The sequence below is a fragment of the Spermophilus citellus genome (assembly GCF_964194105.1).
Source record: "Spermophilus citellus genome assembly, chromosome: 1".
Lineage (NCBI taxonomy): Eukaryota > Metazoa > Chordata > Mammalia > Rodentia > Sciuridae > Spermophilus > Spermophilus citellus.
This window is the reverse complement of record NC_138182.1, coordinates 47,075,558-47,089,031: the sequence shown is the minus strand read 5'-3', so window position 1 is coordinate 47,089,031 and position 13,474 is coordinate 47,075,558.

Here is a 13,474-nt window from a genome sequence, read left to right as displayed (position 1 = left end):
ATAATTCCCATTTTGTAACATGCAATTCAATGGGTTTCAGTATATTCAAAGATATTGCAAACATCACCACTATCTAAATCTCTGCCTCTATGGATTTATATAGTCTGGAATTTCATATAAATTAAGTACATGATGTTTTGTATCTAGTTTCTTTCTCTTAGCATAATATTTTTAAGGTTCATTTATGTTGTAGCATGAATCAGTACTTTAATCCCTTCTATGGTCAAATAATATACCCTTGTGTGGATATGCCACCTTTTGTTTATGAATCCATTGGTTAACAGACATTTGAATTAGTTCCACTTTTTGGCTAATGCATACACATATGAAAGTATTTGTATGAATGTATGTTGTCATTTCTCTTTCTTTTTGGTACTAGGGTTGAACCCAGGGACATTTAACCACTGAGCTTCATTCCCAGCCCTTTTAAAATTTTTTATTTTGAGACAGAGTCTTGCTAAGTTGTGTAGGCCCCTCACTAAATTGTTGAGGCTGGCTTTGAGCTTGTGATCATCCTGCCTCAGCCTCCTGAGTCACTGAGAATACAGGCATGCACCACCATGCCTGGCCTTGTCATTTCTCTTGAGTGTATCATTAGAAATGGAATTCCTGGGTCATGTGTTAATTGTATGTTTAACTTTTTGAGAAATTACCAAACGTTTTCAAAGCAGCTGCACATTCCCATTGGGTTGCATGCAGATTTCAACTTCTCCACATTCTCATCAACACTTGTTAATTCTCTCTTTTTGAATATAGCCATCCTAGTGAGTGTGAAGTAGTACCTCATTGTAGCTTTGTTTTGTATTTACTTTGTTTTGCATTTTTCATGACAAAAGATGTCTCTGTGTTTATTGGCCATTGTCATATCTCTTTGGAGACATATCTATTCAAATCCTTTGTCTGTTTTAAAACATTGGACTCTGTTTTTTATGTCAAGTTACAGGAATTTCAATGTATTCTGGATACAAGCTCCTTATTGGGTATATGATTTACAGATATTTTCTTCAATTTTGTGTATTGTCTATTCACTTTTTTTGTCCTTTGAAGCTTAAAAGTTTTATATTTTGAAGAAACCCAATTTATTTTTTCTGTTGTTTCTTGTGATATTGATGTCATAGCTAAGACATTGTTGTCTAATCTAAGATTACAGAGTTACCAGTGTGCTTTCTTTTAAGAATTTTACTCCTGAAAGAATAGTTTTAGCTTTTAACATTTATGTCAGTGACATACTTTGAGTTAATTTTAGTATGTGATGTAGGACATAGGAGTCCAACTTCATTCTTTTGTGTGTGAATATCCAGTTGTCACAAAATAGCACTATTATTGAAAAGTCAATTTTTTTTCCCGTTGAATTGTGTTGGTATCCTTGTGGAAAATCAATTAGCCATAAATATATAGTTTTTTAAAATGTATCATCAGTTTCATTCCACTGATCCACATAACTATCCTTATTGTATTACTACATAGTCTTGATTATTACAGCTTTATAGTAAGTTTGAAATTCAAATGTGTGAATTGTATCCTTATTTTGGCTGGTATGGGTCCCTTGCATTCCTTTAAATTTTAGTATTACCTTGTTAATTTCTGCAAAAAAAAAAAAAAAGGCAGATGAGAGTTTTGCAGATAGTGTTGAATCTATAGATTGCTCTGGGGAGAGTTGACCTCTTAATGACGTTAGTCTTCTTGGCAGTTTTTAAACACAAAATATCTTTAAATTTATTTTCTTTAATTTCTTTTGATCCTATTTTGTAGTTTTCACAGTACAAATTTTGCCTGCCTTTCACTAAATTTCTTTATAAGTATTTTATTCATTTCGATGCTATTGTAAATAGAATGTTTTTCTTATTTTATTTCTAGGTTTTCATTGCCAGCATATGGAAATACCATTGATTTTTGATATTGATCTTGTGTCTTGAAACCTTGCTGTACTTGTTAATTATATCTAATAGTTTATGTGTGTATAATTCTGTATTACTTGCAAATAGAAATGTTTTACTTCTTCTCGCATATGCTGAATGCTAACCTCTTGTTTAGAACTTCCAGTATAATGTTGAAAAGAAATGGTGAGAGGACACCATTCTCATTTTGTCCCTGGTCTAAGAGAATAAGCTTTCTTTCAGTCTTTTTCATTAAGTATAATATTAGTTGTGGGATCTTTTTAAAAAAATCAAATGAACCCTTGAGTTGTTTTCTAAGCTTGATTTTTCTGTTACCTGGATCTGGCACTTGTTCATGCATCAGAGCCTTGATTCACTTTGGATATATATATATTTTTTCAATCAGGACACAAGTGGCTATTATTTTCACTGTAACTTTTATTACTGGCCTCTTTTGGAACTGAAGATCTAACTTCATTTGGCAGCTCTTTCTGTATGGGCTCCTGGGATCTGGATTCCCAAAGTTAGAAGTGTAGTGTGTGAAGTTTTATAAGGAAAGGAAATGGATTCTTTTTATAAGTGTGTGGGAAGGGCAGTTTGTGCTCCATAAACCCCTGTTGGATAATGACTTAGGGACAAGTGGGCTGTGGACTGAGTCACAGCTTGGGGTTCTGGGAATGCCAAAAAAAAAAAAAAAGTGTTTTAGAGTTTCTCAAGATGTGTTTCAAGGATTATAACCCTAACCTGTTTAGAAAAATAAGGATTAAGTTATTAAGGTATTAAGGTCATATACTTGAAAATGCTGTATGCTACATGTTCCACTTAGAGATTTATAATGCATATTATTGTATAAGTTACTTAGGAGTCAGTCTAAGTTGCTGGATCAGAGAACCAAACAGGGTGGCTTGAAAAAGAGGGAAGTTTCTTTCTCTTTAGCATTCCCGAAATGAGTGGTACAGTGTTGGGAGGGTGGCTTTCTTATCCAAAGTGACTGCTCCTGATCTTATCACATTTACAGCCCAGCAATCAGAAAGGAGGAAAATCAAGTCAAGCTCAGGCCTGTTTCTTTCAACGACATGAGTAGAAGGCACAGTCACTTCTGCTCACATCCCTGTGTTCAAATCTTAATCAAATGGTCATTCCAAGCTGTGGGGGAGGCTGGGGAGGAGTTTCAGCTGAGCAGTTATTTGCTTAGCTAAAATTCGAGAAATCCATTATTTAAGAAAGATGAAGAGAATGGGTATTGGAGGGCATCTAGTCATCTTTTCCTTGGCACATTGAAACTTCGAAGTGTCCTGCAGCTAAGAGACCTAGCTTTTGTCTTTCCTTCCTTCCTTCCTTCCTTCCTTCCTTCCTTCCTTCCTTCCTTCCTTCCTTCCTTCCTTCCTTCTTTTTGGAAAGCTGTCAATAATCCACAGCATTTTGGCGTTCCTTGGAACACCCCATGGGAAGTGCTATCCCAGGTAACCTCATTGTTATGGGATCTATTGTACCCCACCTTCTCCAAGAGGATGGCTCTTGCAAACCGTTCAATTGCTACCTGGAGAATGTCAGCCAGCAGGCTTTTGGGAACAGAATGAGACTGGATATTACGCAGACAAAGCTGACATGTTTTTGACTGGGAATTTTCTAACTTCTAGGAGGAATAGCTAAAGCAAAACAAAAAAACACTTCATACAAGTAAGAGGATCTAGTGTAGCCCAAATAATCACAGGCCTGCCAGCCTCTGGACTGGGGCAGAGGAACCAACAGGAACCACCCACATCATGTTGAAGTGAGCTACATCCTGCCTACCCCCAGGTGTGAGAAGGCTCATCTGAGTGGAGGGGCCAGAAGTGGTGATGGTCATCAGTCAAGATTGGGGACACTGAGGAAGTTTCTCCACAGAAATATCCCTCTAGGGGTGGGATGGGGGAGGGGGAGACATGGAGAACCCATTGTTCCTTGTCTGATGGGCCTTCACGTCAGACCAGCTTCAAATCTCAGCTTGACCACACACAGTACCTTGGACAGGATTTAAAACAATTTTTTTTTAAGATGTGGATGGACACAATGCCTTTTATGTATTTATTTATGTGGTGCTGAGTCTTGAACCCAGTGCCTCACACATGCTAGGCAAGCACAAAACCACTGAGCCATAACCCCAGCCCCTGGACAGGATTTTTAAACCTCTTAGCAGCTCTGCTTTTTCATTTGTAAAGTGGGGGTGTGAGTCTCTTCTCCTAAGATCAGAGCCAAAATGAAATATAGAATATGAAAAGTGTTTGGTGCTCTTTCTCTTCTTCAAATCACAAGAACACTGGGCTGGGCTCCTACATCCAAGGTAAAAGGAAGCGCCACTTACTGTGGCTGCTGAGGGCAGGTCTAACCACACTGCTCCTTGTCTGATAGAAGAAAGCAGCAGATCTGGTCTAATGAGACCAGAGAACACAGACAAAGGCCACGAGACTGGCTGAAGCCCCAATCCCACCACTGACAAATCCCTTCTCTCTCTGGGCCTCACATTCCTCTGGTGAGGCTAATCCTCCCTTCCTCAAACTTGCCTCTCTCCCCTGAAAAACAGATGGAATTTTTCTTGTTTTTTTGGTTGTGTGTTCCTTCCACACCCATATCCAAAATGTTTTCCTGTGTTAATTTATTTGGCTAAGAATGCTGGTGGTGAGAGACACTGAACAGGAAATGGCTGTCATAGCTGCTGTCTGCCAGTTTTGTTTTTTTTAAGGTTTTCTCCTGAACAGCTCACCTTCTCTGGGCGGCTTGGTATTACGTGCAAGAGTAAGTGGAAGGGGAAAGGGAAAGGGAAGCACATTTTTAGAAGAGAACATTTTCCTTCAAGTTCAAAGTTTACTGAAGGTCAAGGAATATGACAATCCACAATGGCAATAAAGGTGGCTGCTTTCCACCGTCAGGCCTTTGTACTTGTAGTTCTCTTTGCCTAGAATGCCTTTTCTGTTCTGTTTTTCTAGTTAATTCTACTTCCCTGGAATCAGCTCAAGTACCACTTGTTTGAAAAGGCTTTCTCACTCCTGACCCCCCAATCTAGGTTGGCTCATCAATGCTATGTACTTGAGGAACTTTCCTTAAGTGTACTTGGTTTGGAATGAAATGCTTGTGTAGTTTGCAATAAAATGTCCATTAGCATAATTTTTGGGGTAACGTCTCCTCAGCTTCCTGTAACTGGATCATAAGCTTCACAAGGGCAGCGATCTTAGCTTCTCTGGCTTGGCTGGCCACCAGATCCCAAGTGACTACTGTTGTGCTGGGCACATGTTCACACTCAGGCCATACCCACTGAACGAACCACCAAAATTCCCACCTCTTCCACAGCCCCAGCAGGCTGGCATGCCACAGTGCCTGTGGGGTGCTTGCTGGCCTTGTCCCAACCTCACTGGGCCACTCTTCTCATGCAGATCTTTACTGTTTTGCCTTTCCCATCCTGCCACAGCATATGAAATTGACCAAGGGCCCACACTAGTGCTGAGGTCCGCCACAATCCCTTTCCCAGCTACTTACAATTGACAGGAGAAGACTAAGAGAATTTCAGGGCCACAAGGAATGCATCCCTAATGGTAGAACTTTAGATATCCTGAGTGGTAGTGGGGAAAGAGATGGACCTTGATCCTAGTGCAATTTTAATGTCCTTTTCTAGGACTCAAAGACACCAGAGTCAGAAAAATTTTCTTAGTCTCACTGTAGACAAATACTGTATAAGCACTTGTGTGTATGTGTATGTGCACCTGCTTTTACATGCACAGGTGTGCCCACATGTGCATGCGTGTGTGCGTGCGTGCGTGTGCCTGTGTGTGTGTATGTATCCGCGCGAGTGTGTACGTGCGATGCAGTAGAAGTTATACGAGACAAAATCATGGGCCCTGATTTGGATGACCCATAGAAGAAGTCAGGGTCCTGATCATCTGTTATTGGGCAACTCAGCAGACTCTCCTGTGAGTAATGTGACAGTCCATTCTGCCCTGGGGGGCTGGCTCTGCCCTCCTGCTGCTGGGCTTGCCTTTGCTGGTCGATGTCACAGAACAGGATTATATTCCTACTTGGGGTTTCATATATCACATGGAAAGGGCCCAGTTCCATGTGCTCCCAAGAGGTGTGTGACCTGTTGTCCTAGGCTCACAGCCAAAGCCTGTTCTGGAACCAGAAGCATCAGAGCTTGGCTGTAAATCTGAGCCAAAGGAAGCCCCCACCTAGCCAAGAAGAGGCCTGGGAGGGGCAGGTCCAGAATGTGACTGCTGTTTGTCAAGGGTGTCTTGACGGTGAGCCTTGGAGCTGCAGGAAGGAGGACCTGGAGCCCTGGGTGGGGAAGGGAGCAGCAGAGAGTTACCAGCCATTTGGGAAGGGATTCTGAGCGAGGGGCTTGCTCCTGCTTAGGAAAGTGGGAGTGTAAAGAAGTTCCTGGGATAACTCCGCATCTAGACGGAATTTGGGAAACAGGATGAGTTACCCAGTGAGGTTTCAGGGAGGTAAGTAGATTTGAAGAAAAGGAAATTGTCAACCTAAAGGGGAGTGGGGAAGAGTTTCAGTCTCCAAAGAATACTGATATTTATTTGGGAAATAGCTGGGCTTGCAATGGGAATATGCATGTCACAATAAACTATGTGCATATTCTAGAAAGTTGAGGCAAGGGAAAGTTTTTTAAAATTTATTAGTTATAGTTGCACACAATACCTTTATTGATATGTGGTGCTGAGGATCGAACCCAGGGCCCCGCACATGCTAGGCGAATGTTCTACCATGCGTCACAACCCCAGCCCCAAGGGGAAGTTTTTAAAGACAAAAATAAGGAGAATTCTGTCAGATACTTTGAAACAATAATCCTTGACTACAGTGATTAATAGCAAGAAGGGCATCAGTCTGAGGCTAGATAGGTACTAGGCAGATGTCCCTGGAGAGGTACTTTTTGTATAAGGTGTGTTGGTCTCTGCAAGCTTGTGGTCTGACAGTCTTTTGTGAGAGTTACTATCAGGTAATCAAAAATGACAACCCTTCCTTCATAACCTCCTGGCCTTATTTACTTTTTTGGGGGAGGTAAGGTTGACACAAGAACTTTTTGATTTTGATTTCGACAACATTCATATTTCTTTCCCAAAACTTAAAGCAGAATGAAGTTGAGGATCATTCTGGAAGTTGGTTTGGAAGCACCTTTTCCAAATGCAAGAGTTGCTGTCATCTGATCCTCCTCTGACTGGCTGTATTTCCTTGAGCTGGTCCATAAAAAATGTTCATCTAGTCATGCTGCCTCACTTTAGAGACAAGAAAACTGACACTGTGGGGGCCAAAGGATTAAATGACCAAACAGTATGTCCCTTGGGGGGGGGGGAATTCAGGAAGGTGAAATCAGGGATATAAATGTGTCACAGGAGAAATGAGCTCCACAGACCCAAAATATAATTGATGAGAACAATCTCCATGATCTAGGACTGACAGAGTGGTTAGCTGTGTCCAGAAGGACGTTTGCTTGCCAGTGGCTTGGGAGCAGATAAGAGGGGTTGGGTAAGGCGGGCGGCAGGGGAGTGCCAATCCACAGACAAGAAAAACATTGGGGGAGGGAGGTCACCTTGATCCAAGGAAGCCCATTGTGCTAAGATTAGAGCCACCCTAGAGGGGTTACAAAACAGGTCAGGGCCATGACCTTTGGGTCCCAAAGCACCAGGGAAAATGAAATCTAGATCTCCTTGGCAGGTTGCTCGGTAGAGTTTTTCAAACCCAGCCAAACTGCTCACAATGGCATAATCTGTGATCCTGAGATTCTAAGGCAGGAAACTCTCCTGCATGTGAACACTGCCTTTTCAGTCCATCTTGTCCTGAGATCTAGAATTTGTCTCCTGCTGTATCAAGACCTATTTTTAAAAGCAAAACTCTTCCCCTGGGAGAAAAAAAAGAGACAGATGCCTTAAGTCCGGAAGGTCAGATTAGCATTTCCTCCTGATAAGTGAGACTCTGCAATTGACAATCACTACTTTATTTCTCTTAAGATGACAGACACTGGCCTGTTTCTTTCCTTGGAGCTCAGATACTTGCTTTCTGAGTCTCCTGAACAATGCAGGAGACCTAGGGAATGTGCAAAGAGCTGGGTTTATATAGTCGGAGGAATAAAAGACCGAATGGCAGTTTAATGCAACTCAGTGTCACCTGCTTTCCTCATTGCCAAGAGTGGAGTAAGGGATCCCATGGTTAAATGACAGCACAAGACGTCTCAGTTGTGCACTCCTGTCTGGTGGGGAGTACACAGAGGGGCTGAAGTTTGCTTTCTCCTGCAGCTTTTTCATCTTTAAAGGATAGGGTATGATTTGCCCAAGTGGGTATCAGGAAGACCCTTTCTGAGAGCAGGGGTTGGGCCTGTAACACCATAAGCCTTTTTCCTGTGGTTGATCTTCCTGGTCTCTGTTCTCCCCTGTGGGCTTTTCAAGCTGTTGCATTTCAGTGAATCAAATGCCACTTGCACAGAGAACAGTGCACAGAGTCTGCAGGGCAGGCTGAAGATGAGCACTTGGCCAGGGTGCACCAAAGTCACTATTTCAACACCACCCTTCCATACTGTAGGATGAAATGATTCTCACATGACATGCGCCCTTTCTAGGGCATCATGGAAGACTCAGAAGTCACTCTGGAGTTTCTGAGGGAAAAGACATCCTGTTTGGGGATTTAAGTCTAGCAGTAAAAGAGCATGAAGTCATCTTCTGTGCGCAGATTAAAAGGGATGTTTCTGTGAATGTGACATGGAGGCAATCCACTGCAGCGCTTCGATAGGGCAGCTCTGGGAATCTCCTTATGGTGAGAATGTGATTCCAGTAGACATTGTTGTCCTCAAGCTACAAGGAAGATAAGGCTTTGAGGCAGCAGAGCTGGTCCTCTGAAGCTCCTGTGGGTTAGGCTCATACTCCATCATACCAGATGACCCCAACGAAAGATCTGGGTCAGTTGACCTCCTGCCACTCAAGACTCAGAGGCTGGCCTTGTTGGATTTTGATCAGGTAGAAATCTTGTCAACTTTACCCCTCGTCAATGAAACTCTGTGTCTCATTCACCTTCTAACTGATGCAGGACAGTCTCAGAAGCAACCAGGGATGGTTTGTAGCTAAGTGAGTTAAGAGATGCTTTTAGGAGTTGTCTTGGCACAAACTGTGACCTTACAGTTCTACAGTTAGAGCTGTAAAAAAATAAATAAATAAATAAAAATAACACACACATATTTTTATTTTATTTTTTTTGCAGTACTGGGATTTGAACCCAGGGTCTTACATGTGCTAGGCAAGTATAGCTCCCTATTTTTAAACCACTTTAGAATAATAAGAATAAAGCTTTAGCTAAAGAACTGCTTCAAATCCTGTTAGTTTTCTATTTGGGTGATTTGGGACAAGTTATTTAATCCATTTGAGCTTGAGTTTTGGGCATAAACAACGTGTTCTAATTAATCAAAGTCTTATTAAGAAAAATAAGTGAGATCACACAGATGTAACTCTTGTACATAGGAAATGCAAGGTGGAGCATTTTTGTGCTCTTGAAAAAATTATAAAAAATAAGCCTATTTATCATAGCAGGCCTAGGATTTTGTTTTAATTTTTAAACATACTAGCACCCTAAGAAGCTTCTTTTGGGGACCTTCAGAGTCCCTATGCTGGACTTTCCTGTTCTCCAGCCTGGGGATTTTACCTGAAGTCTACCTAGTTTGGGCTGTTTCCGATATCCTGGCTCCCACTTCAGCAGGGCCCATTGTGATTTCCCTCCTAGGAAAAGTTACACCATGATACAAGATCAGCCCCAAGTCCCCCAGATCCTGGAGCAAGTCCAGATGGGAAGCCTCTTCCCCACTCCCGGCTGGATGCAAAGTGCCTGACTCTCATTGCATTTCTATAAGTTTAACTCAGCTGCTTCCCACTCATTCTCTCCCACAAGCCTGTGAATTTCTTAAGAACAGGGACTGTATTCCTACCCATTCTGTATATCCCGGCCTGCAGTAAGGGATAGCAAAACCCAGTTGAGTTGTAGAGTTTGGTATAAGACAGGACTTCAAATTTGGCAAGTGATCTACTGACTCACAAAACATCACCTTCTGCTTCAGTGGGAGACATTCCAAGGATAGGAAAATGGCTTTCCAATGTGCACACTTATTTATTAACATTTTTAAAAAAATGACCCAAAGTCAGGGAGGCCCAAAGCCAGCGACCAGCAGCCAGCAGCCAGCAGCCAGCAGCCAACAGCCAGCAGCCTGCACTGTGTAAGCCAGATTGGCAGGGCTGGCCCTGTGCTGCTGTGATGGGCAGGGAGAACTTGGGAAATTGGTGCTGATTCCCCTGGAGGGGAATCCCAGAGCCAGCAGCATGGCCCATCTCACAGCTCCTCAATGGCATGAAATGGAATTAGAAGCAGGCCTGGAACTTGTGCAGCTTAGTATATGTGGTGTTGCAGGCAGAGTGGCTAAACTGGTTCTGTGCCTTCAACATTTTTTCCATCCTTTGACCCAGTGTTAACTCACCTGGAGATTTTTTCCCTTCAGCCACTTTCCAGCTCAGTTCAACACTTATTTGAAACAATCACCACTTGCAGCCATCACCAAATCATTCCTGGGTCCCCTTGCCGCCACCTCGTGCTCATCTCTAAGTCCACCCTTCTATCCATCCCAGCTGCCACTGCTTTGGTTCAGCTCCTGGTTATGTCTCGTTGAGATGACCAGTCCCCCCTTCTGATTTCTAACTTTTTCCACCCAGGTTCCTGCTCAAAGAGCCCTTCTGTGCTTTCTCACTGGCTTAAGGATAGACTTTCATATGACAGCTTCATACGCACATACCACAAAGTTGTTATTTTTGTTATATTCAGAGTTGTGCAACTATCTAATTCCAGAACATTTCCATCATCCCCACCCTCCAAAGTAACCCGTATCCAGCGGCATTTATTTCTTCCCCACAGCCCCTAGCAACCACTAAGCTACTTCTTCTATGGATTTGCCTACTCTTCACATTTTATATAAATGTAAGCATGCAATATGTGACCTTTGGTGTCTGGTTTCTTGTACTAGCATAATGTTCTCGCGATTCCTTCATGTTGTAGTGTGTATTAGTACTTTATTCCTTTTTGTGGCTGAATAATGTCTCATTGTGTGGATTTTGTTTATCAAATGTCCATTCATTGATGTCCATTCATTCATTTCAGTTGTTTCCACAAATAGTACATTTGTGTTCAGATTTTGTAGGGCATATGCTTTTATTTGTTTTGTGGAAGAGTGGATTTTTGGGTTTTTTGATATGTAAAGATTGAGTTCAACTCCTTATGGTGAGGAGAGTCCTGCCTGTTCTGGGCCTGCATTTGGGCTCCTGATGTGCCCTGGCCCTGCCTCATCTCCTCTTTCCAGTCAGACCAGACTAGAGCAGCTCTCAGAGCAGATCATACCCGACACTTCCTGCCACCCACCCCTGGCATGACCTGCTTCTCTCTAAGCTCTGAACCTACATAATGCCTTCAAAGCTCAGCTCAGATGTCATAACAACTGGGGATTCTCCAGTGGAGGAGGGAAAGCCCTGCTTTTATGGAGCTTGTGTTAGAGTGGGAGAAAATCGGTAAAGAGCAATAATAAGATTACCATGTTAGTAATCATACATGCACATAGCTAGCTCTTAACCAGAAATTTGCTTCCTTCTCCACAATGTGGAATTATGCCTGTCCCAACAGGAACAAGGTTTATTTTCCAGCCTTCTTTTAATCTGTCCAGATGTGACCATGTTATCACAGGAAAGCAGGGAGATGAAACTCCAAACCTCCATTCTTGTGTTCATATATAAAAGAAAATTTCAAGCCAGACACCAAAAGTCATGCAAGAGAGCTTTGTTATAAATGATACCAGAGTGGCAGTGAGATGAAAATAAAGTAAAAACAAAGTAAGGCTCAAGCAGAGACAGAGTGAGAAAACAACAAAGGAACATGCTGTCTCCAAATTTACGGCTGTTTTGAAGTTGTCTTGAGGATTTGGGTCCTCCTTCAGCACCCCTCCTGCACACCGGGCAGTGGAGTTTTTGACCCTAATTGGTTCTCTCTGGAACTGCCATGGTGTCCACCCTGTTAGGGTGGTGGCTTCCTCTACAAGTCAAGCCTATGTTAATGTGGGTACTGGAGTCAGTGACTGGTCACCTTACTGAGCCTGAACCTCTAAAGAATCTCCCTTTCTAAGATAGTAAGCGACACCTGGTGCTATAACTTCTAGTTTGATCTTGACTTTATTAGTCCCATAAATCCTTCTCTCTTGAGGTATCCTGCCCCCCCTTTATCTCTTCTACTTTTGTTAGTTTATCCTCCAGGTTTGTGTACCAATATTTTTTCCTGGGTTATCTGCTACAAATCGTTTACTCATCGACCTTGGCAGTAACTTCAAGAAAACTCTTTAAGAGTAACTTAAAGTAAACCTGTGACCTCTCTATGCATTTCAGGGCTCATCACTAACTTCTACCAAACAATGTAACTAATTCTTGTCAGTGGAGTGTGAGTAGAAGAACTGTGCACTTCTGCAAGGGGGCTTTTAAGAAGCGGGTCATCGTTCTTTGTATATCCTGGAGATTAATGCTCTGTCTGAGGTGCAGGTGGTGAAGATTTTCTCCCATTCTGTAGGCTCTTTCTTCATGTTCTTATTACCTTTTCTGTATGAAGCTTTTTAGTTTGATGCCACCCCATTTATTGATTCTTGATTTTAGTTCTTATGCTTTAGGAGTCTTATTGAGGAAGTCTTTTCCTGAGCCAATATAATGGACAGTTGAGCTTGCTTTTACTTCTAGTATGTGTAGGGTCTCTGGTTTAATGACTACTAGGACCTTGATCCATTTTGAGTTGAGTTTTGGGCAGGGTGAGATATTAGGGGTTCAATTTCAATCTACTACATATGTATTTCCAGTTTTCCCAGCACAATTTATTGAAGAGGCTACCTTTTCTCCAATGTATGTTTATGGTACCTTTGTCTAGTATTAGATGACTGTATTTTTTTGGGAATGTCTCTGTATCTTGCATTCTGTTTCATTGGTCTTCAATTCCATTTTTGTGCCAATACCATGCTGTTTCTGTGACTATAGCTCTATAGTATAATTTAAGGTCTGGTATTGTGATGCCTCCTGCTTCATTTTTCTCCATAAAGATTGCTTTGGTTACTCTGGGTCTCTTATTTTTCCAAATAAATTTCAGGACTGCTTTTTCTATTTCTATGAAGAATGTAATTGGAATTTTCATGGGAATTGCATTAAATCTGCATAGTGCTTTTGGTAATATGGCCATTTTGACAATGTTAATTCTGCCTATCTGAGAACTTGGGAGGTCTTTCCATTTTCTAACGTCTTCTTCAATTTGTTTCTTTAGTGCTGTATAGTTTGCATTGTAGAGGTCTTTCACCTCTTTTGTTAAATTGATTTCCAAGTATTTTATTTCTTTTTTTGTTTGAGGCTATTGTGAATGGAATAGTTTTCCTGATTTCTCTTTCAGTTGATTTGTCATTGGTGTATAGGAATGTGTTTGATTTATGGGTGTTAATTTTATTTCTTGCTATTTTGCTGAATTTGTTTATGAGTTAAAAAAGCTTTTTGGTGGAGTTTTTGGGTCTTCTAAATATAGAA